The following is a 7,500-nucleotide window of genomic DNA, read 5'->3' on the forward strand; positions in this document are numbered from 1 at the left end:
TCAATATAAACGGCGTCTCGCTGCCCGCTGGCCGCTCTTGACCGTCTCACCATGATGACATGCTCTATAAAGAGGAGCAGCTTCTGTTGATCTGGCTCTGGCCGCCGCTGTCAGGATGCATTTCCTCTCAAGCAAGTGAGGAGCTTCAACAGTGCTGCAATCTGGGCTCGCTTCTCAGGCGAGCAGAACCCTTTGACACCGCAGTTTTAATTAAAATTACATTATGAGTAATCAAGCAGAAGAGCAGGAGGAGGAGCAGTGTGTGCAGGAGAAAGGCGTGAAACTCGTGCAATGGACCGAACCCACAATGACCCACAGAAGATGTGCAAACAGGTTTAACCTTCAGTGCTGAAATACAAGGGAAGTGCACATCGTTTAGTGCTGCTCATATAGTGATCAAAACTCTGAATCCCACTGAGACATCAGAAGATCACAGAGATGAATAAAACATGATTTTATGCAATCATTTTTATTAATAATTAAAGTAAACACCACTCACTCTAAAACTCAGAATTTAGTACTGTTTTGTGGTCTCTAATGTGGAGAGTGATTATTTAAAGAAAGACATGAGTGGTAATGCACTGAATCACAGGAGCAGTGCTGCTTTAAGCTCCTGTCAGTGTTTTTGTCTTTTTGTTTTTGAAGTGAATTTTCTGAGCAGATCTTCACGGCTCCGGTCGGATCTCAGGAGCAGGTCTGTCAGATCCGCTGTGACTCCTGGGCATGAAGGTCCAGCTTCACCCGCTTCAACATCAAACCTCAAATAAAGACGACAGTCTGAAGCCTGCAGTCCTTTAACACTCGTTCTCAAGGCCTGAGACGCGTCGCCTTCGCTCAGCACAAACACACCGGCAGCTCCCTACAGCTCTCTCGCTTTGCAAATGCTCCAAAAATTACAGCGTTCCAGGAAAACTCTAATCTCTGGTGTGAGACCTGTTTCCAGGAAAACTGCACCTGTCGTTTTGTCTCACAATTTTGTTTCTTTGTGAGGCCAGAGACCATGAAACCAAATCAAACAAAGCTGATGTTCTGAATGCCAAATGTTCACACTTGTACAAAAAACTGTCAAAGCACTGGTATCATTAAATTACAATAATACACTTTTACACATAATTAAAAAAAAAAATGGATAAAACAATAACAGTGAAAATGTTACAGTATAAACCCTTCTAACAGGGAACGTTCTTAGAGCATTTAGCTAATGTTCTGGCGAGGTTATAAACAAACATTCTTCCAGTAACATTAATAGAAAGTTCATTTAAAGGTTTCAGGTCTATGTCAAACATTAGCACAAAAACATTATTTATATATCATTCAAGGAATGTTTTCTGAAATATTTTAGTTGGATATTCATCTAATGTTTTTTTAAATGTTACTTGTCTCAGAACATCCAAAAAGTAACTTTCCAGTAAACATGCAATGTTGCCTTAATGTTGCATTAACTGAAAAAAAAAAAAAAAACGTTTGTGCAACATTTACAAAACTGGATGTTTTGAGCATTCAGAAATAACATTTTCATTGGAAACATTAGCAGAATGTTCTTATGACTTTTTTGTCAATGGCAAAATTTGGAAATATGATTAAAATCAAACAAAGAATCGGACTCAGTCAATTATTGCAGATTTGCAAATATGCAATGTTTTAAATGAGTCTTTTGAATAACAAATGCTAAACCCAAAAATAAGAAGAATTAAACACTGAAGTATTTTAGTAAAGCGTGTGCTTGGTTAAGAACTTGCCTTGTTGAAACTGAAATGACAGAGATGTTAATATGACATCCATTTTCTCCCAAAAATGTCAAAAAGATACAAAGACTCCCAGTTTTGTGCTTGAGGACTCTCAGCAAAATAATTATGAGCTCCATAAAAGCTCCTCCGTGAAAAAAAGTAGCAGGAGCCACCAGGAGAAAAGGATCGAACAAAATTACTTTCTGTGCCTGTGCTTTATGTGCTTTAATAAGAGATGGGCTTCTTCAGGAGGAGCCGCGCTGGTACGAGACACGTCCATTCAGACGCTGTGTTTTCTGTATTCATTAAGAGAGAAAGATCTGCTCTCGGCCACATATATCACAGTTTTCCTTCATTACATGCTGCAGCTCACATGTGTTCAAAAGAAGAGGATGAGGAGCGCAGGGAGACGAGGAAGAGCGGCGGCTGCTTTGAATGGGATCAGTCTCACGAGACAGATGCTCTCAGAACCCATTTTGTTATGTGCTCTTCTATACTTATTTATTTATTTCTCTCTTGAATATACTCCTGCTCCACTCTCCTCTCAGAGAGCTTGTGAGGTTAATTACAGAGCGGAGAAGTTTGGTCCAGCAGACAAAAGGCAGAAAGCGGAGGTCCGAAGAGAACAAAAGACACGCAGCTCTAATGACATGAAGCCATGAGGTGGAAAAACCATTTGCTTTCATATTTTGGTCAAACGCACTGGTGTTTAGATGACAGCGGAAAGACGCTTCAGTGTGTGTTTGTCTCTGTGTGTGTCAGCATTAATAATCATAAACACACACCTCTGCTCTCAGACCACTACAGAACAGGACTGAAAAAATAGTTCACCCAAAAATATATGTTCTCTATAGTAGCTTATTTCCGCCATGGAATCCAAAAAAAAAAAATGGAATTGTCACAATTTTGACATTTCTTTTCAACTCTACAATTATTCTTCACAGTTCTGAATTTTATGTCATAATTCTGACATTTCTTCTCAATTCTATGAAAATTCTTCACAGTTCTGCATTTGTCACAATTCTGACCTTTGTTCTCAATTCTACAATAATTCTTCATATTTCTACATTTTCATCTCTCAATTCTGAGTTTTATCTCGCAAATCTTTTCTTCTTAATTCTGCAATTATTCTTCACAGTTCTACATTAATATCTAGAAATTCTGACTCTTCTTCCCCATTCTTTAATAATTATCCATAATTCAGCATTTATCTCGCAATTATGACTCTTCTTTTGAATTCTACAATAATTCTTCAAAAATTTGCATTTATCTCGCAATTATGACTGTTCTTCTGAATTCTACAACAATTCTTCACAATTCCGCATTTATTTCTCACAATTATGATGTTCTCAATTCTATAATAATTCTTCATATTTCTACATTTATATCTTACAATTCTGCCGCTATCTCTCAACTAGCACAATCCTTCTTAATTCTACATTTTTATCTTGCATTTCTCACATTTCCTCTTAATTCTACAATAATTCTATGCAGTCCTGTATTATTATTTTTTTTACTGCACAATTCTGGCATTTCTTATAAATTATACAATAATTCTATGTAATTCTGCATTTATAGAATTCTGCATTCTATGCAATTCTCACTCTTCTTATCAATTCTATAATAATTCTTTGCAATTCTGCATTTACATCTCACAATTCTGACTCTTCTTCTTAATTCTACAATAATTAAAATTTTGCATTTATAACTTGCAGTTCTTATCAATCCTACAAAAACCACAAAAATCCCTAAAATTACAACACACAATTCTCACAATTCTTAATTCTACAAAAATCTACAATAATTCTCCTCAATTTAGCTTTTTCTCTCGCAATTCTGACATTTCTTCTGTGATCTACAAAAATTATAACGGCTCACTGACCGGCCAGAATTATAGCTCACAATTCTGACTCTTTCTCTCAATTCTACAATCAGAATTATAGCTCACAATTCTGACTCTTTTTCTCAATTCTACAATAATTTGTCACAATTCTTCATTCATGTCACAATTCTGACTTCTCCATTCTACAATAATTAGTCACAACACTGCATTTATCTTCCAGTTCTGAAGTTTCTTCTCAATTCTATAATAATAATGCATTTTCACCTCACAATTCTGACTTTTCTTAATTCTGCAATTTTTCTTCACAATTCTGCATTTATATTTAACAGTTTATATCTCAGAATTCTGACTGTTTTCTCAGTTCTACAATACAAATTTCATTGATTTTACTGAAAGATTTCAATGGAAAAATTAGACATTTTCATAATGTAGATTTTTTTGGGTGAAGTGTTCCTGTAAATCTTGTTCAAGGTGATTTTTCCTCCTAGACCTCAGGCGCTTCTGAAGGCACTTTTAACCTCGTGTCTCTCTCTGCTGCCACTTTCTATTGCTCAAGATTAAACGTAACAAGGCGAGCATCTCCAAACATAACAGGAGGGAAGAATCCAGTGGTTTTGACAGACCTGAACATATCCAGAAAACAGAAGCGGATCGCAGCCGCCTCGAGGACCAGACCACGACCTTCACATGAAAGAAGACATCTGACCTGTAAGAAAGCACATACAGGAGATCATGGAGGGCATGATTGTACAAAGAGAATCTCAAAGAATTAATAAAAATGAGAAAAAAAAAGAAAAAAAAAAGATTATACATATAAACAGATTTAATAGGTGTGAACTGATCAGCATTTTTTTTTTTTACAGAAGATGTTTCAAGGATCAATACTCTCATTGTCTGGATTATCTGTGCTGAATGATGGAAGGAATAAAGCAATAAGCCACTCGAGGTCATGCGTTACAGCGATTTTACCACAGTTAAAGCCAAAACAGGTATCTGTGATTTTCTAAACTGATTAAACATGCATAGTGGAAAAATAAAAGCTGGTATCAAATCAAAAGTCTGTAGCAATGTGTTTCAGTATTCCAGAAGATCATAATAATGCATTCTGAAATGATTAGACATGCAGACGACACAAATGATTGAACTTCTGATGAAGTGAAGCTGATACCTTCAGATTGTGATTATTACATGAACTGATGTCCTGGTCACGCTTGATGTTTGATTCATGATGCATTACTGCTCTGCACCTACAGAAATCGGATTAATTACCTCTGGCTTAAGTTTTGTGAAGATAAAGAGCTTACAAAATACCTCTGGGAAAGTGATTAACCGCAGAAACAATAAATCAATCAATGAATCAAATGAAGCTCGACTACATTCACCAGCGGGAAGAGCCATAGAATACTAATAGAGCTCAGAACCTGCGCTAAATTGTTTTTCACAAAGTGACACAAGACTGTGTTGGAAAAGTTAGTTTATGTGGTGAGAAAAAGTAACACCTAGAAATATCCGTTAGACAAATGCTCTGTTTAGGTTATTTTTAGATTATGAAAAATAAAGGCAACAGGAAGGCTGGCGCAAAAAAACTTTCTGTAAAAAATGCATAAATAACCAACAGATAATGTTATAAACTTTTCAGGTTATCTTTAGGTTATTACAAAAAAAAACTTCCTGCAGTGTTCTGGGAAGGTTATGGTTATAAATATCCTAGACAGTGTTCTGTATGGGTTGTCTTTAGGTTGTTGCATAAACCTCCTCACAGTGTTCTGGGAAGGTTAGTTTTTGGTTCAAAGAACACCCAATTGGGAAAAACCCAATTGGGAAAGTTAGAGGACCGTTGTGTGTTTCGTGGCTGGTCAGGAGTGAGTAATAAATATTTAGTCCTCCAAGAGTCCATATTTAATTAGACAAAGCATCTGGGAATACGCGGATAAAATGGGAGATGCTCCCTCTTACATAAGTCAATTAGTATCTTTAACAGCATCGTTATATTCTTTAGATGTATTTGCTTTAGAGGGGCGTCATGTACAAAATGATGCTAACAGGATCTAATTAGCAGATGCAAATGAGGAAAGCCGGAATATTCGCAGAGAAGCAGAAGAGCGGCTCGGTGGGAAAGCTGGACCGCGTCGGATTACCAACGGCCCCCACGCTGGGGACCAAATGTGATGGTCCGCTCCTGCTGTTGTTCCTTACATGAGACAGGAGCAGACCATAAATATAGACATGGGGGGCGAAAAGGGAGGGTCAAAAAGGGGCTTGACCTTCTGGTTCCAAATACTCGCCCAATTTTCTATCCGTCAGTCTGTCGGCTTCGCATCGGAGTCTGGAAGCATTCACGTCTGGGTCGGGGTTGCTTTCGGTTTAATGTGTGTTGGTGGAAAAATGATGCAAAAGAGAGAAAGATGGCAGTGAAAGAATCAACCGAACTGGCCGTTTCTTGTGTTTGGAGCATCATATTGTCGTGTATCTGGCAGCTCTCTGCACTCGGCCCTTCTGCTCGCACAAAACCTCCCTGCCAAGACAGTGGTGCCGGGGTCACAGGCTCTTTCCACCCGCCTGGACTCTACAGGGAAGAGTGGCATCGTGACAGAAAGGGCCCTTTAGACGTGTCAAAAAGAAAGCGCAGGGGAAGCGAGTATTTGAGCAAACTCCCCACTGTCTGCTGCCCTTAACACTCTGGCAGCATCTAGATGACATCCGTGCATCTTATCCATTGCATTCAAGCTATGCATCTGATCCGTTCATGCATTCCTGGTTTAATCGAACCCTCAAACCTGGTGTCGCTTGTGTCACGTTCTACCATTTGAGCGACGAGGAGATGTAGTGCATGCAGCAGTTACATGGCAAAAAAGTGATTTTTGACTAGATTTCCAAAGATTCTCCCATTTATATTTAGTCATTTAGCAGATGCTTTTATCCAAAGCCACTTACACATGAGGACAACAGAAGCAGATCCAACAATAAATAAGTGCTCTAACAAGTTCTGGAAGTACATGAAGCAAGGTTTTGTTTTTTTGTAAAAAATTGAAGGCATAAAAGGTAGATAGAAAAGAAATAGAGAGAACTAGTGTTAGAGGGTCAAGTTATTATCTTTTATTTTAATTAAAAGTAAATGGAATAGAAAATGAATATATAACTCTAGTGTTAGAAGGTCAGTTTTTTATAATAAATAAATAAAATAAAACAAGTAGATGGAATAGAAATAGAAAAATTTTTCAAAAAAACAATGGAAAATGGAATAAGGTGAATGGCGTAAAGCATTGTTGTGCTTAAAAATGAAAATCAATCAATCTGCCAATCGAGTTAGAAAAATAAATTTGTTTCCACTTTAATGCAAGACGCTACAGGTGAATAACTTCAAATAAAATCAACAATTAAATAAGTAAATAACTAAAACATGACCACACATTTCCAGTTGATTACATTATTGAATTGCAATTTTTTTTTTTTGTTGTATTTTTAGTTCTAAACAAATCATTACCTAATGAAGTATGCACCAATTTGCATACATTTCCAGCAAATAAATCTGAGCATTGTATAAACTCAAATTCAGAATTCTTTGATTGTGTTGAAGGTTTTACAGATTTTGGATTTCTCTTTTTATCAGAAAACAAACAAACACATTTTCACCATGTTTTTAAATGTATAAATGCGTTTGAATGAAATATGAACAAACCTTCAGAATATAGAGAGGCATAAAACTGCACAGAAAAAAATCAAAAATCAACAGACACAAGTACTAGATGAAGTGCAATTAAACAAACACTTAAATGTGTGTTTTTGATGCTTTCTTTCCATTAGTCTGAGAGAAGATCTGTTAAAAATAGACCAAAATCTTGAAATGAACTCAAATGGCAGACATTTTTCTTGTTTTAAGCATAAACTCACATCAGTTTCTTATTAAACAAGCCTTCTAATCTCATGTCA

Source organism: Cyprinus carpio, chromosome B16 (assembly GCF_018340385.1).
Source record: "Cyprinus carpio isolate SPL01 chromosome B16, ASM1834038v1, whole genome shotgun sequence".
Classification (NCBI taxonomy): Eukaryota; Metazoa; Chordata; class Actinopteri; order Cypriniformes; family Cyprinidae; genus Cyprinus; species Cyprinus carpio.